The sequence below is a fragment of the Cupressus sempervirens genome, chromosome 5 (genome assembly GCF_028749045.1).
Source record: "Cupressus sempervirens isolate cs-2001-9-10 chromosome 5, ASM2874904v1, whole genome shotgun sequence".
Taxonomy (NCBI): domain Eukaryota; kingdom Viridiplantae; phylum Streptophyta; class Pinopsida; order Cupressales; family Cupressaceae; genus Cupressus; species Cupressus sempervirens.
In genome coordinates this window covers 617,064,320-617,083,082 of record NC_143122.1, presented here as the reverse complement: position 1 = coordinate 617,083,082, position 18,763 = coordinate 617,064,320, and the positions used below count along the sequence as shown (strand labels likewise).

Sequence of the window (18,763 nt, the reverse complement as noted above, 5' to 3'; positions counted from 1 at the left end):
ACAAGACAACTATCCACAAAGAGTATTTCATTTTATATTCAAATTAGAAATCCTTTTGAATAAGCATAAGAAAATTCTCATAGAGAAATGAAGAGGAAGATATAACATGTTACCACAAAGCAATGGAGTTAACCTGATATCAAGATAAATTATGTGCTCAAAATATTGCCATCAAGGACAAAAAAAAGCTTGATCAGTGTTCTCATGAAAAGTATATTATACTAATGTACTAATGACCACAAACAAGGCCAAATAATGATACATGTATCAACATTGCATCAATCACATGGATATAGATAGTCCACTTAATGAATCATCCCACTGCAAGTTAATGGGGGCGTCCCTCCATAATGTGCATGACTCATGATCTAAGAAATGAAGTATGAAGATCATTATCACATTAATATATGAAAATAAAGTAAAAGGAGAGACATGCTGATCAAATTATTATTATCATGATTTTTGTTAGGATACTAAAAGGAATGGATTATGAGGATTTAACAACATATTGCCTTCAAATTGGATCAAATCATCTGAATTTGGAGGGAAAACTTCAATAATAGATATCAATCTTTCAAAGTGTAACCAATAAAACCAAATGGAGGGAAACTCCATATAAAATGAGTGCACACCAATATAGGATGAAGGGATACTCCATGGGCTAGATAAGGAAACTATGTATCAATTATATTGAGGGGACCTACATAGTTAACCTTGACAAAATTGGCTCCCTATGCAACTCAAAAAAAAAAATCATATAAATCATGTAAATCAATGGTATAAAACCATAAAGTTCCAACATGGGCATAGAACGATGCTATAAAAGCATAAAAGTGCAACTATGAGTAGATCAAAATATCACAATAAAGTTGAAGGCAAATGTGTAAGATAACTCATAATCCAAACAAAATTGAGGTAAATGCAGAGATCCAAGGAAGATCAATGAGAAATAAGTAGTATATGGATATTAGGTAGAAAACTCCATTGAGGATAAACATGAGTACTTAATTCATTTTTTGAAGGTATATATCAATTTCTGAATCATTATAGTCATTACAAAATTATATATTTATCTAGGTATATATGTGTGCACCCATATATACTTAAATAAATACATGTAAATGATAAGTCACAATACTTTTAAAAATGTATGATTTACTTTTAACAAAAAAAAAAGAGAGGATCTTTCTATAAAAGTATATTTCAAGTATAATGAATATTTTGAATAAAGATAAAATATAATAGTAATTATCCATAGAAGTTAAATAAAGATGAAATCTAATCATAGGAAAAGAAATGTATTATCATTGCGAATGGCATAGGATTGACTTGCCAAAGCAAAATAGAGTACCTTTTTGTTTTGTTTTTAAAACATAATTGAATTGTCAAAATAATGAAAGCTGAAAAAGCTTTGGTTACAACATATTACATGAACAATAGAAAAAAAATCTTAATTTTATACATGCATGTACAGAGATGTTAAAGAAATGATAGAAAAGTTAGTAGTTACAAAAGAATATAACCAAAATAGATAGTTGCAAGTGAGCCAAAAAAAAAATCCACTAACATGCATTGGGCAGTCAACAGTGTAATTGAAGAGAAGAGAAAAGAAAATTCTATAAGTTGCAAACAAAGAGAATGAAGTTGAATATAAATAAGATTTAAAATATAAGTTCTTAAAAAAATAGATATTAGATATTAAAAAAAAGGATGAGAGAAAATATTTAAATTTTTAAAAAATATAATATGAATAGAATTAAATCTAATTGACTATAATGTATAAAAAACATTAATTATCATTATTTAAGTAATCCCTTCAACAAAATGTTAGGGAAATAATAATGTAATTTTTTATTTTAAATATTTAACAATAAAAATAATAATAATAAATACTATTAAACTAAAATTGATTAATGCTACTTTTTAAAACAAGAGCAAAAAAAATTTAATAATTTTTTTTAATAGAGATACCTAGGTAGAGATTATTTAATAAGATGAACTTCCAATGAATGACAACCTTCATCACATAAAACTCAAAAAAAGGATTAGAAGCTCTGATACCATGTTAGAAATAATAAAATAGAATTGAACTAAAAAATAAAGAATTATAAATTAATCCAAGAGAGTTTATGATGAACATAATTTACATAATTTACAAGAGCTTTCCAAGATCAACACAATAATGAAGACACAAATTTTGAAAGGGGAAAGCAAAGAAAACCCCTTGTGAATTATATGAATGAGGCAAATGCCTAAGAATGAGAGAGAGAGAGAGAGAGAGAGAGAGAGAGAGAGAGAGAGAGAGAGAGAGAGAGATAAGTGGAGCCAAAGGGCTCATTACATGAACTACATCATGATTGTGTTTTTAATAGAATGAGAGAGAATCATCTCTTATAAAGAGACGAGAAGAGGAGTTATTTGTAACTCCCATGTGAATTATTTCCACATTCATAAGTGTGTGCATAACAAGTGTCATAATCCTCTTAAGGAGGAACAAGCTATTTTCCTTAATAAAGGAATTACAAAAAAGACTTGTCCTCACATGTGGACTAGAGGACAAACAACATAAGGGATACCTTGGTTTATCCCATTTAATAAATACAACCAAGGAAAGATTAGAAATTCTAACAACACTTAGCTATGAGCTTTGATCAAACTTCACTATCTCATCCATTCCTTCTTCTCCATGCTAAATGAAAATAACTCTAGACTCCATAAGACCCTCTACTTATACTAAACCAAGCCACAAGTTATCCTAGAATAATAGACATTAAATAAAATCTCACATTAAATACACCCTCAAGCCACAAGTTAGATTGGCTACAAATATTAAACACATAACATAAATTAAATACTTTGGACATGCCCCAAGTTTACAATGCATAAATAACTCATAAGACCACATAAGAATACATGTAGTTAGACATAGGTCCACATGCCAACCAAATATCAAAATCGAAGAGTGCACAAATCAATTCCCCCATAATGAAGCTCACAAATACAATCTCAAAAGCTCTGCCAATTAATAGGAACACATTGCTAGAAACCACCAAAATGGATTGAACTCCAAGATGATAACTCCAAACATCATGTGCACTTATGGAAAGGTTCTCCATTATACCTCAAATAGATCCCCAACCACATAAATTATAACTCTACAAACTCGAGCACAAAGCCCTTGCATAAAAGATTGTTGACTTCTGTAGGATGCTCTTACATTAGACACCCCAGGTGAGAAGAAAAGATGTTCTTAAAAGGTAGAAGAACATCATTCAGGGTTTAACACTTAAATCCTGAAGTGGTTCTTCACGTATATGTCCTCCAAGTCTTCAACTCGCACACTCTTGCATTTGTTCTTCTTCTACAAATTCTTTTCTACAACAGGCATCTTCACATCTATCTTCGATGCATGACATGTTTCCTTTCCACATTGATCACTAACCCTTTCAAAATCTCCCAACTCAACTCAATCATGAAAACAAAGGATTCTATCAAGAACTATCCATTTCGCAAGGGAATTAGGGAATGCTTCCTACCAAAATTTTCGATAATAAACATATTATTGACACAATCATGCACAACCCTACAATCATACTACCAAGGTCTACCAAGTAATATGTGACAACCATTCATGTCTACAATATCACACAAAATATGATCCTTATACTGTCGAATCTGGAAATCAACAAGACATTTCTCTCTCACTTCCAAAGAATGTTCATCTTTTGACCAACCAATCCTATAAGGACAAGGATGTTTTACCCTCTTCAAAATAAGTTTTTGAACCATCTCTTTAGCAACTAGGCTATTATTACTACCACCATCCACAATAACATTGCATATCTTTCCACCAGAATTAAAATGAGTCCTATAAAAATTCCTTCTCTAATAGGGTTCAAGTGTCCTCTTTCCAAGAAACACTCTATGGATCAATAAACTATCTCCATTTATTTTAGGTTCAGTTACTAAGGTTTCAGGCTCTTGCACCATAGTAGTTCTTCTATCACCAACTTTAGGACATTAAAAAAACCTATGAATTTCTTCACCATAGCTATGGAAAGTACCCTTAAATGCACTTTTTTCTATCCTCTTCCTATGTTCAAAGTATTTTGGTTCATCTTTAGTAATCTGTTTATTCTTCAGCAAGTGATCCTACTTAACCTTGCCTCTAGCATTATTCTTCATCTTCTCTTCTACTGTCTAATCATACTAATAAGAATCCTTAGCCAAAGCAATATTTAACATACCAACCTCATCCTGAATATTGAATCTAAAACCATTAATATATCTAGCCACCTTTTCTTTAGACAATTCTCTATGTCCAGACCAAATAGTCAACGTGTAAAATTCCTCTATATAATCTTTCACAGTCATATCCTTCTTCTTTAAATTCTACAACTTCTTAAAGAACTCAAGATCATATTCAATGAGAATAAACTTAGCCTTTAGTTTAGTCACCATCAATCTCCATCTAGTGATCTTCATTTCACCTTCCTCTTCTCTATCTTGCTGCAATTCTTTCCACCATAAAGCAATATGTCCTTTCAACTTATTTTGTACCAACCTCACTCTAGGTAGATCTTCAATATCCTCTAACTCAAAGTAGTCTTCCAATTCACCAATTTAATCAATAAGGACTTTAGGATTCAAAGTAATTGAAAAATTAGAAACCTCTATCTTATTCTTTAGGTTCAACTAAGATCTAGATATATCAAACTGACCAGCCCTATTTCCCATAGGTCTCTCAACATGATTAGTTCTACCTTCACCACTCAATCTAGCAACCTAAAATTCTTCAGAAGCTTCCTCATAACCATATTTTGTACACATATGGTGAGGTATACCATGCATAGTAGTTATGATCTTAGCATTCATGTCACTCTTCATCAATGCCATCTTAGATCTAAGTTTTATTTTAATATTCTTTGAGATCCTTGTTTTCACAACATCACAAAGTTCTTCAATTGCCTTAAAGTCTAATTTTCTTGGAGGCATCTACCAAGATTTGTATAAACCTTCTAGAACTACCAACTAGATCTAACCTTCACTCTAATATTCTCCACCTGCATTAAACTTTCAGTCTGATACCACCTAACATAGTGCAAGGCAGGAGAATCCCGAAAGGAGATGTCCTAGCACCCAACATATAACCATACAATACAAGACTAATAATAAAATTGAGATTTAGATCCAAAATAAAGCCAATTCTCATAATAGAATCATCATATTTTCATGCAACATGCTCAGATGTAAGGCTTTCTGGGTTATGGTCAAATACAAAGCAATTGTAATAAAAGATTAGCAAGATCTCACAAGATCCAAACCACTAGCTATCCTAGATCCAAAATATGGTAGAGAATTCCATGAAGAATCTCAACTCATGCATGCAAGCCACCAAGCCACCTCTTGTTTCCCAAGCCACAATTAGCTACTAGTTCTTCTCAAAATTCTCTATCTAAACTACTACTTCTTCTCCATGCTAAATGACAATGACTCTAGACTCCACAAGACCATCTACTTATAGTAAACCAAGCCACAAGCTGGCCTAGCATAACAAAAAATAAATAAAAACTCACATTAAATAAACCCTCAAGCCACAAGTTAGCTTGGGTACAGACATTAAATACATAAGATAAATTAAATACTAAGGACATGCCCCAAGTTTACAATTCATAACTAACTCCTAAGACCACACAAGAATACACACACTTAGACATAGGTCCATGTGCCATCCAACTATCCAAATCCAAGAGTGCACAAATCAACTCCCTTAGATCGAAGCTCACAAATACAATCTCCAAAGCTCTACCAGTAAATAGGAACACATTACCATCAACCAATAAAATGGCTATAACTCCAAACATCACACATACTTAAGTAAGGTTCCCCAATATTCCTTGAACAGATACACAACCACATGAATCAAAACTACAAAAATTCAAACACGAAACCCCTGCATACAAGATTGATAAGTTCCCTAGTATTCTCATGCATCACTTATCTCCCTCCTTGCATGGAAGAACTCTCCTAGAGTTCCTTTGACTAGCACCGAACAATAGATGGTGTTTTTCATCTCCCTAATTATAGAGATAAAAGTTTCTCCAAAAAAAAACTTCCTTAAGATTTTGTGCATAAATTATCTCCTCACCTTATCATAGGCCTTTGAAATATCTACTTTTAGTGTCATAACTATGTTTCCACTTTTTTCTATAGAGTGAAAGAACCTCATGGGAGGTTATCATAGCTTCCAAAATCTTCCTCCTTGGCACAAACCAATTTTGAGTAGGGCTAATGCTTCTATTCAAAATAGGCTTCATTTGGTTGACCACCATCTTAGATAAAATATTGATATATGGTACATTGTATAGGCATATTGATCTATACTCTTGTAGGCAAGTGGGATTAGCCACCTTGGGGACCACAACAATAAACATTTAGTTTTGTTCTTTAAGAATATGACTAGTTTTGACAAAGTCTTTAGTCACATGAATAACATCATATTTGATGATTTGCCAAAAATCCTGGTAGAAAGCTAGGGGGAACTAATCCAATCTCAAGGCCTTGAATACACCCATAGAAAAGACCACTTGTATAACCTCTTCTTCAATAACTTTACTTATCATCTCCTGGTTCATCCTTTCATCCACAACTGGCCTTCTCATTTCCAATAGGTCATTCTCCACCCTCAGGTCCACCTCTAGATGTGGAAGGTTGGACATTTCCTAGAAATAAGTGGTTGTCCATTTCCTTGTCAAATTTTCCTCCTATAGTTTTTGCCCATTATTATCAACAAGTTTCATGATAATGTTCCTTCTCTTGTGTTTAGAAGCTGACCTATGGAAGAAAGTCATGTTCATGTCCCTTTTAGTGAGCCACTAGATTCTAGATCTTTTTTTCCAAAACATTTCCTCTCTTTCAACCACCTATTTCCATTTCCTTCCCCATATGTCCTCCTTCTTGTGTATATATTAATGTTAAATTATACATGTATCTCCTTGATTCACTCTAACTCAATTTGTATATATCAAAATTCATTTTTTTTAATCTTCATGGTATAAGGTTAACACAAATACTATATGATACATATATTTTATATTCACTATTTTTCTAGAAGCATTGAATAGAAAGGTTTTGAAATGACTAGACAACCTATATTTAATGGAACTATAAATAAAATTCCACTATGAAATCAATATATATTAAAAGATACTAATTCAAAAACTTGTTAAGAGAAACAAAATCTAATTTTTTTTTTGTCTCAAATGATTATCTTAGTTTTCCCTTGATTAAGATGATAAAATGGATTTTTTTTTTGTAGAATTTGGCTAGCCTCAACCAAAAATTCTATTTTAGAGGCTTTGAATGAAGACCAAGTTAAGTGAAGGGGTTCTAAGGATTTCATTAAAATGGATGTTTATTTCAACACCCATGGAAAAATACAACATAAAGGATATTACTATATGTTTTTTTATGGGGTTTTCATTCAAACTCTATTGACATAGTTTTTTTGTTTTTCATTTATAGACTGGAAACAAGAAGGGAAGGCACACTAAATCTGCAAGAAAACTATGGTATAATTCTACAGATATATTCATGTATTCTATGGATCATGTATATGTATGTGTGTATGCATATATGTATGCATATGAGGTATGTATGCATGCACACATAGGTATGTAATTTCACAATGTGACGAAATATATTGATGAAAACATGAGTATAATACATTATGTTAGGAAGATTAACTACTAGGAAAAGTGCAAAAATATGTACAAGACAAGGTATGTTTATTTTACTTTCACTTATTTATATTTTGTTTATTCTTCAAAATAGTGGGATATCATAATTTACAACTTAGATATAATTAACTCATCTTCAATATGTAGCTTAAGCCATTAAAATAACATGCCACATTCTCGTTCTCTAGCTCTTAGTTTGTAGACCTACTAAAGATATTATATAACATGTTATAATTAAATTATTCTTCTACATGTTGTATATCTTATTGAAAAACTTAAAATAATTGTTGTACATTAAAAGGCAACCAAAATAGGGGCTGACCTAAAATAGAAAATAATGATGCTGAAAATAAGTTGATTGTCATTGGCATATGATTAACTAACCCCCTTCTTTAATATTAAACATTCTTGAATAAAAATGTTGTTAGAAATTTGTTTAGTTCTTCCCTCGAGATTCGTGAAAAGGGCTTAACTACCTCCTGTGTACTATAAGTTGAGTGGTTATAGCTGACATTGAAAAATTGGTCCTTTGGTACAATGACAACCCCACTCTAACAAGTGGTAATAGAGCTTGGTCATAGGTTTGAATCCTCAAACCCTCAGGCAACAGTGAGGGGGGGATTGTTAGAAATTTGCTTAGCACTCTTGTGTGTACTATAAGTTGAGTGGTTGTATTGGGCATTGAAAGATCAGTCTTTTGGTGCAATGACAGCCCCACTCTAACAAATTTCTATACTTACTACTACTAATCATTTCAAAATTTTCATCATTATAAATATAACTAGCCCAATATGTCTTGGTAGCCATTAAATAAGTCCAGAAAATATCAACATAAAAAGTCACATGGGTTGAAGAGAAACATGTTATCATAGAAAAAATAAAAAAATAAAGCATAAAACAAGGATCTAACTCTCCTTGCTATGATTCCATGGGTTCTCTAGGAGAAGGGGCAGCCAACCATGTACCAAGAAACCATATAATGAACAGGTCATCTCCATGTGCTTGTCATAAGTAGTATCTTCATCCTCTTTCAATAGGTAAAGGGTAGTTTCCACTAAATGCATCACCTTCTCAACATTCCCTTTAATGCTATCTATAAATGGAATTAGTCCACCTTCCTTCAAATACTTCCACACCTCCTTGTATTTCATGAAGAATCTTCAATTATTGTGGATCAATCATAGCATTGGCATTCTCGATGGCTTCTTCTTCCCCAAGATTGACAGCAATTTCATCCACCTATCTTTCATCTCTAGGGCCACACCACCCACAAACTTGAACAATCTCTATAGAGAAACCAAAGCCAAGCCTTTTCTCACCTTAAAAATCAACTTTTGATATAGAAGGCCTATAATGTTTAGGAAACACTTGGGTTTACCATATATTAAATCACAATTTTTTAAATTCCTTTGGTGCCATATCATCACCCTTCCATAGCCTTCCCATAAAAGAAACCATTAATATTTGGAAAGTCCCATACTTTGGGATTGCAGGAAATCATCCCAAATCTTTTATTGGGCAATGAACCTTTTCTTCCCATCAAGATTCATGATTAGTGACTTTAATTAAAAAGTGGCCTCAATTAAACTTACCATTGTCAAATCCTTGACCAAGACTAGTGTTATTATTCCAAATACCACCATACCATTTCATAAGGAGGTGACCCAATTCGAACATACTATCACTAACTACATCATCAATGAACACAATAATGACAAGGAAAACCATATCTATTTTAATTAAAATATTCATCATTAATTGAAAAGGCTTTGTTTTTAAATGAGGGATCTAATCGTTTTCGGTAGATCATACTCCCTTTTCCAAACTTGGTGATTAATGACCTCATGTTTGTAACCCACTAGGTTGTTCACTACCTGATTTCCTCTTATGTACACATCTTATAATTTGAATTCCTTGAATCTATTTAAAATTGTTTGTGCATCCCTTATGATGGATGTGGAATTATAGCTCATCTAATTTACACTTTTTATGGCCTCAATGGCTAATATAGAATCTCCCTTAATTATCAAATTTTGAATCCTAGTACCACTGGCTATCTACAAACCCTAGAGTAGACCCATCACTTATGCCTCATTGTTTAAGACTTTCGTACATTTCTCTTGGTATCCCTTAATCAAAACTTTGTGTTCATTCTAGATAAATCCCATAGCAATAGCTCCTTCATTCCTTGTTGAACCATCAAAGTTTAGTTTCTACTAATTTGGGTGGTGGGGTGACTTCTATTTGGTTATCTATTTTTTTGGGACATCAAACTACCCAATCTCTCCACTAAATGCAATATATCCCATATTTTATCTTAGCGGGTCTATCCAATTGTGTAGGGGGGTGATGAGGTAGTTTCCATTACCAAATTAGAACACATTACTTAATTAGGCCCATCATTATTTTGGAAACCACCTCATGAGGGGAAAATTTATCTATGAATATGTGATTGTTTCTCTCTTTCCATGTTTTCCAAAAAACATAGGGGAGATGGGTTTCCATATCATTTTGATAAGGGGATAATGGGAGGGGCATCTCTAGCCTGGGATAATTGATGAGCATCTCTATTTAGAACCACAAAGATCCTCATTTGACTAAATAGTTTTCACCAGATTTGTATAGAATAAATAGTCTCTTCCTCCCTACTAAATAATATACATAAATTTACCATTTCAAAGCCATTCTTTTTAAGCTTATCAATTTTAAGAACACTATTATTCATAAAAAACTAACACAATAAATTAATCTTCAGGAGAAAGTGAGACTGTTAAACAATCCTCCACTCCATGGCCCCAACATTATTGATTATACTATTTTATGTCGATTTGACACTGAAATCCCCACTTCAGTTTTAATCCCATATTAGTTTATCTCTATCCATGAAGGAGGGAATACATGTTTCTATCAGGAGGGATTCTAACTCTGCATATATAGCCTTTTCAACAATATGAAAATAACCCATGCTAAAAAATTTCCACTCCTTGTTTTCAATATAGTTGGCCATCTTGAGACCAAATTTCTTTACCCCCTGCTCCTTTGGTCCAATAATATTAGTGAATATGAGAGGAGAATCACCAATCCATTTATCTTCCCAAAATCTAACAAACTTACCATCACCAATGTTCTACCTGATGCCCTCCTTTAAGTGTTTCCTAATATTAACAATATTAGTCCATATCATTGATCCAGCTAGAAGACCTTCATTATAAAGAGATTGATTAAAAATCCTACCTCTGAGGTATTTATCTCTCATAAGTTAGTACCAATCAATTGAATCTTAGGCCAGCCTCCAACCAATCTTCATTATGAGGGCCTTTTTCAGATCCTTTATTCTCCTCATATTGAAACCTCCTTGAGACTTAGGTATAGAAACTTTCTCACAGCTAACAAGACTTAATTTTATCTTCTCCTCCATTCCCAACCATAGAAATTTCCTCTAAATGTTTTCTAGGATGTCCCTAATTTGGCTTCTTATTTTTAATAAAGATATAAAGTAGACAAGTATTACCAAGAGAGAGACATTAGTGCATTATAATTTCCTAGCATTTCTAAGAACCTTACCTTTCCAACAGGCCAACTTCCTCTGCATTCTTTCCACCACTATGTTCTAGAATTTATGGGTGACTTCCTCAACTGTAAGGGGGAGTTTGGGATAGGTGTCAGGGAGACTTGCAACCTAGAAGTTTATCTCCCTAGTAATTCTTTCTTGTAGAGGCAATTTGGCAATGAATAAATATGACTTACCTTTTTTATAATTAATACGATGTCCTAATACTTGAGCATACCTATTCAAAAATTTCTTCGTGGACTTGGCTTTTCTAATGGAGGACAATCCATATAGAGGTTTCATCCATAAATTGTCGCAAGACCTCAAGTGAGAGAGTCATTTTTGGTTTCTCCCTACTATCTCTCTCCCAAAAACCATATCCAAAACATTTCTTCTTAGAATTTTAGCCACCATAATGATGAGATAAGGTGATAGAGGGTCTCCCTAATGGAGTCCCCTCCCATCCAAGACAAATTCCCCTAGACAACCATTGGTAAGGACCAATAATTGGATAGTATTAATTATTTCCCTTATTTATAAGATGAACTTCTCTCAAAAACCAAATTTCCTTACAATTTTTAATAGAAATTTTTTGCTCACCTTATTATAGGCCTTTGAAATATCAAGTTTCATTTCCATAATTGGGTTCCCACTCCCTTTCATAGAATATATAACCTCATGTGAGCTTATCAGCGCATGCAAGATTTGATACCCAGGGAAAAAACCATTCTACTTGAGCCTATTTTCCTTGTTAAGAATAGGCTTCATGCGATTCACCACAACCTTCAATAGAATATTATAAAAAATTTAAACCATATCTTTAATTACTTTTATTTATGCTAAATTTTTTTTAATCTTCTATATAACCATATTCAAAAGAGTGTTTTATCTCCAAATTATACTTATCTCACCTACAATCACAATATCATTTGTATCTACCCTTAATCCTAGACAATAATGATCTATAAATGAACTCTCTTTGACACTATTTTTAGGAAAGTACTTTAATGTTAATATTATGATAGTGGTATTTTAAATAAAGAGATTCATTCTATTACTTCGCCATTCATATTCATAAAAAACTACACACAACTGTGTGCAATGAATTGAATTGAAATGTAACCTCTTTTTATCTCAAATATAGTTGTTAAAGGTAAAACTTGCATTGCTAAGTTGACATTATTTATAATTTTATGTATATCTAAATAGACTATAAAAATAAATTTACATGTTTCAAGAATAAAAGATATGGTCTTTTAGTAACACAAAAGAAGAAAATGATTTGTAAAATTAGATTTTATTCACAAATGTATGACATAAATATATATTAACATAAAAAAACTAAAATTAATCTACAACTTACACATATTTTATAAAAATAAATTATAATATACTTGAGAGGATTTGAACTCATTATTTCTCGTCAAATATAATATTATGTTCTTTTTGAACATGCATTGCATCCTTGACCCAAGATGATTAAACTAATATTTAAATAACTTAACCTCGATAAAATATATTTTTCTTATGAAGATATGCTTGTATTTATTTTTGAAATTAAGAAACACCCAAAATGGGGGTTGATCCATAATAGAGCAAAACTACTATCTACAAATCTTTTGGGAGTCATTAATTACCATGAAATTTTCCAACCCCCTTTTTGAATTTGAAAAACCCTCCTATTTACATAATAGTAAAGTAAGTACTACTAAAAACAACAAAAGTATTAACAATTTACATAAACTTGGCCATTAGATATGAATTGGCCATAATACCAGTCCAACATAACTAACATAAACAAAAGAACTAAAAAGTAAGCACACTAGTAAGAGGTAATATGCTTGTATTTGTTATTCTATTACATAAACTTCCCTATTAAGAAAAATTAAAAAAATTCAAACAATAACTATACTCTTTTATTAATTACATAAATTTTTTTTTATTTTGTAGTGTGAGAGATTGATGGACATTTTAATGTTTTTAGATAAGCAGAAATGATAATTTATACACGAGTGATGTGTAATGCCTCGGTTAGGAAACCAAAAGAGATAAACCTAATATGTTGCAAAGTTTACTAAACTATTTTTTTCCTCTAAACTTTATAAAACATCAAAGTAATAGTACAAAAGCAATATACACAAACACAACATTCACACATGCAATTACAATATAGATTTCATTCCTCATGGGTTCCTTCATGTTGAGTCACATTTAATATGTTTTATTAATTATTTAAGTCTTGAATACAATGTTCATGATCATAAAAATATAACATATTAATCTCATTAGAAAATGCATGAATACAAGTGATATAATGAAATTCATCTAATGGATAGCATCCACTACACATGTCATAGGGTATGTGAGAATAGATACAAGTAAATTGAAAAATACAAGATACATGATAACATTTATATAAATACATCAACTGAATAGAAGTCTCCAAGATAGGGATAAAAATAATAAAGGTACAGCTGTATCATCGACCTTCCAACATCTATAAATATGAGGTGGACCCAAATGGTAAGAAGTCACTACCTCTCGACCGAGTGGTTACCTAGTTAGGATTCCACTCCCACCATGTAGGGAAGATAATGAATAATCTACATACAACTAAACAAACCATAAAACATCCTAGGCCAAGAATCCTAATAGCCAAATCTACCTCAAGGGTGACACAAACTACTCAAGAATGAAAGATAACCAAAGTTGAAAGAACACTCATCCAGTACTAGCACCTCATACCAATTCAACATACATATACCAAGTACATATTGAGTACCAAAATCATGAGATAAATTCGACAAAAGATATCCACGTCAAGTCAAAAGAAACATGTCAAAATTGCAATCACCATGAATCACCAATCACCATCAATGAAAGTAATTTACATGAACAATATATACATCCTATAATAAGTACAACACCAATAACTGCACCACTAAAGGAAAATAAAAAATTTACAAAGGAGACTCAAGCTACATACTAGGGAGTGTCATCACATGGTCCAACTACTTGAGTTACCCTAGATTGCTCTCTCATTAGACCTCGAACCCTCAAGCATTGAGTTATCCTGGACTAGTCACTATTGACCCTAGACCCTCAGCGTAACACATGAGGAACCAAAATACCCTCTCATGAGGATGACGAAATCCATTCATACCTCTCACTAGGTATCATCTCATTCCCATCCTTAGCATGTACACACACTCAAGGCATGGGAAAGGCACATTTGTAACTTATCTTTTTAATGTATGTCAAGGAAAAGAGCTAGGCAAGATATTTTAATTACCATGAATGCAAAATAATCATCATTAAGGATATATCATCTGACATCATTCTTAAAGAAAACACATTTAATAAAAAAGAATCATTAAAGAAATATTAGCATGTAAGTAATCATAATTATTAGACAATATGTGAAATACAATCAACTATGTAATTTCATAAATGATATTTTGAAGTCATGAAATAACATCATACCATATATCTCTAAAACTAACACATGGATGAAATAGGCCTAAAAGAGTTCAACATATTTAATATAAAGAAAAATAAGGGTGAATATTACGTGATGAAAGTTATATCAATATGTATGTATTCTATAGAAGAAAAAGAATGGTTCAGTCTAACTATATGGAACAATGGAGAAATGCATCAATATTTTTTTATAATTAGTGAAACCATGTTTACAACAAATGAATCTTTCCAAAATACATCCCTTTGATATGATTGGTTTCCTAAGCCAATTTTGTATATGCTTAAGTTTAAAAATCTCTTAATTATTTGACTCTTCAATATAAAATTAAGTTAGGATCTCTTCATATCATTGCCTATTTTTCATTTTCCAAATAGTCTAATATAACCTAAGTGTCCTCCTTTTGTGAGTAAAGAAAAATTGTCTTCCCTCATTTTTTTTCAAATTGTTGCATGTCTTTATCTTTTTGAATATTATTATTGTATTATATACTATTCTAATTCATCCAATCAAATGTTTAAAAATAATAATTTTCCTTCTAATTTTTGTTTTTCTAATGTGTATTTGTGAGGATTTTAAATTTTAAAATTATTAAAATTATTTTAGCATAACTTGATTGGTTCAATTATTTTGGGTCTTATAGGAGCAGATTTCAAGAAAGTGTTACTCTTATTATATGGAGCATGCACATTTATATAAAAATATAAATATATTTAAAATATTTAATAATTTATTAAAAGATTAATACACTAAATTACAATTAAGTTATAAGAGCTAAATTATTAGATATTATTATAAATAAATAATAAACCATAATATAATTTCTATATTATTGACAAAATTATAATAGATTATTTATATAATTTAAATATAATTAAATTATTAATAATTATTATTATATAGTCATTAGCAATCTATATTCTTAGTTTTGTTCTAGTTTTTATAAAATGAGTAATCACTTAATTTTTCCTAATAATAATTTTAAACATGTACAATAATAAATATCAAACATATATAATTTTAAAATTATACTATTTATATATTTGATATTTATTATTGTGTATATTTCGAAGATTATTGTTAGGGGAAAATCAAGTTATTGTATATTATGTATTATTAATGGTTATATAATCATAGTTATTAATTATTTAATTAAGTTTAACTTGTATAAATAATATATTATGTCAATAATATTAAAATTTATATTACATTTTTATTTATTAGGTATAGTATTATTCTTAAAAAAAAAAAATTCAAATATTTATATATATACTTTTAAGAATGATACATTTTAATCTTTTAAGAAGAACTATGTAAAATTTTTATATAAAAGTATAAAAATATTAATCAAATGTCATTATTGTGATTCAATTTTTGGATTATAACTATTAAAACTTTTTAGCCTTTGTACTCTACTTAATTAAATTATATGGAAAATAAAAACTAATATGTGACACTTTTTTAACCTAACAATCATCTCTTCCCTTGAATATTTAAAAATAGTAACTCTTTTGGATCAATTGTCAACATTTAATTTCATAAATATTATACTAAAAACTAAATATCATTTTTTTTGATTAAAAAAAATGAAGAGGCTCCTGAACCTAGATTATAACATAAAGAAAAGATCATCTTTGTTTTGGGTGATTACAACCAAGCATTAGAGAAGCAAACTCTGACCCTATCAGTTAGAGTCCTACCAAGAACTTATAGAATCACAAAATCATCAAACCATGCCATGGTCTTCAAATAGTTTAAACCAACCAAATCTAAAGCTAACATAAGTCTAAACTGTAAACTATTAAACTTACTAACCAAATTAAAGGTCTTATTACCCCAACAATAGTGGGGATTGATATAGATAATACTAATGAGAGACCAGCTTGACAACATTGAGAACATAAAATTAAGATTAAAAAACCATTTAATAAAAACCTATAACCATTGGAGAACTAAAACGTTGCAAAAGTAGGAAAGGGCAACTAGACCTGATTGATGTGCTCCTAGTTTTCATTGAGATACTTGATCTCCTCCATTCGGTTCTTGATCCATGTGCAACTCTTAATCTTGTAACACTTTTCCTCTCTAGTTTGGTTTGCCTTTCTCATTTTACTCTTGCCATTTGTCACCCCAAATACAACCTTTCTCATCATTTACTTTTGCACCTTGCAAAACACTAAAATTGTCACACCCAGCTCAAGTTTAGTGATGGCCATATTGAATTTATTATTTAACACATCAATCATCTCATTAATTCCAGTGAAAATTTTTTTAACATTCCTTTTTGAAGTCTTCCAACTATCTCTAGAAGAATGTAGGGGAGACATCTTGTTCCTCTACCTCAATTTTATCAAAGGACTTAAAGTCTTCTTCACCAAAAATTCCAAAATCCACCACCACTTTTATTTCTTTGGGAGACTAGGTTTCCTCATAAGAATCCTATGCTTCTAATTCAAAATTTGCATCTTCAGAGGAACATGCCCCAGCTTTCTTTGGTGTTTCCTCTACTTCCACCTCTTTCACCTTATCCTACATTTGAGAATTGTGGGGGTCCTCCTTTCTTTCTTTCTTCCTTGTAGCTCTTCCTTTTTTGTTTTTGATCCTCACAAATCTTTTTTCCCCAGAACTAGTATTACCCTTCTGATTCTTAAAGTCCGTAGCTCTATCCTCTACCTTGAAATCAAAAAATTCCTCCCCTTCATTATTATCAATGTCAATAATTCCAACCACCATTCTCCTTTTTTAGGGCTACTTGTAGGAATGGACTTAGCAAAAGCATTCTTACATTTTTTTGGTGCTTTAAGAAAAAATGGATTTTTCCATGAAAATGATAGGATTCTTGGGCTTGGAGGGCTTAGAAATTTTTATGATTTGGGACAATTCTAGAGTGGTTTTTTCAAGCTTATTTCTTCAAGAATCACTAAGGACATAGGCCCTTTAGGAGAAGTAGATTTAATAATGGGCAGGAGAAATATAGCAAACCCCAGATGGTGACTAGGACAATGTTGTTCACCAGAGAGGAAAACATGAAGAAAGAGATGTTCACTTTTTCCCCATGATGTAGCATGTTAAGTAAGGTGAAATGGAAGCCATGGTAGGTTGTATATCAACCTTCAAGAGTGAAATACTTAATTAACTAGTAACGAGTTGATCCAAAGGGACTAAGAAGGGAAAGCCTATCATATCCATTTTTAGAACTGACTCTAATAGTTTCTTCTATTCCTTCAAAGAATTTATGGCTAAATTTTTTCTATAATCCATCATACCTTTACTTTCAATTTGCACACCAACACAACCTGGGCCCATTGCTTCATCAATTAGCTTCAGTGTCACCACGTAATTGATCTCCCTATCTCCACCTAAACCTTGTTCCATGAGTTAGAAAACTTAGTTGAGAGGGTGATATTGTGGCCTTTCATAGCCAGGATATAAGGATGTAATCCCTCTATGACAAAGAAACCCCATATATCCTTATTCAGCTCCAATTCTTTATTTTTTCTAGGTTCTACACATTTCGGTAATGTCAACCATGGGATTTTCCTTCTCATATACAATTGGTTATTATTCTTGGGGTCCAAGATAAGCTTGACTACACCTCTATTTGCAACCCTACTCATCATGGACACTTTCTCTACAACCTAAGGTCTAAGCATGTTATTATGAGACTTAGAATGTAGAGTAAAAACTTTCTATTTCCAAGTAAGCATGAAGACAATAATGATACTTAGGAGTTAAAAAAGATCTTTCCATGAATCATTCCCTTATTGCTAGCTCTATGCTTTCTCACACACCTAGCTCTTTCCCTACTCTTGATGAGACTAATGTATTAAATCTCCTTTGTTAACAAATGGAAATTTTTAAGTCTTCTTTTTGCGAATTTTGCTTACTTCTAAAATAGTGGGAAAGAGAAATATTTTCTTCTATAATACATGTTTATTCAATGTGTGTAGATGATTACAAATTACATTAATGCATAAAGGTTTTCAATTACTATGA

The 18,763-nt window shown here is 31.3% G+C and overlaps 1 non-coding gene across 1 annotated transcript; it reads right to left on the bottom strand.

Annotated features, from left to right (window-relative positions):
• Positions 1 to 15,045: 15,045 nt before the first annotated feature.
• Positions 15,046 to 15,124, bottom strand: LOC149557401 (small nucleolar RNA SNORD36). The gene has a single exon (XR_016352485.1). It is a non-coding gene; the product is annotated as a small nucleolar RNA SNORD36 (small nucleolar RNA).
• Between the last annotated feature and the right edge of the window lie 3,639 nt (positions 15,125 to 18,763).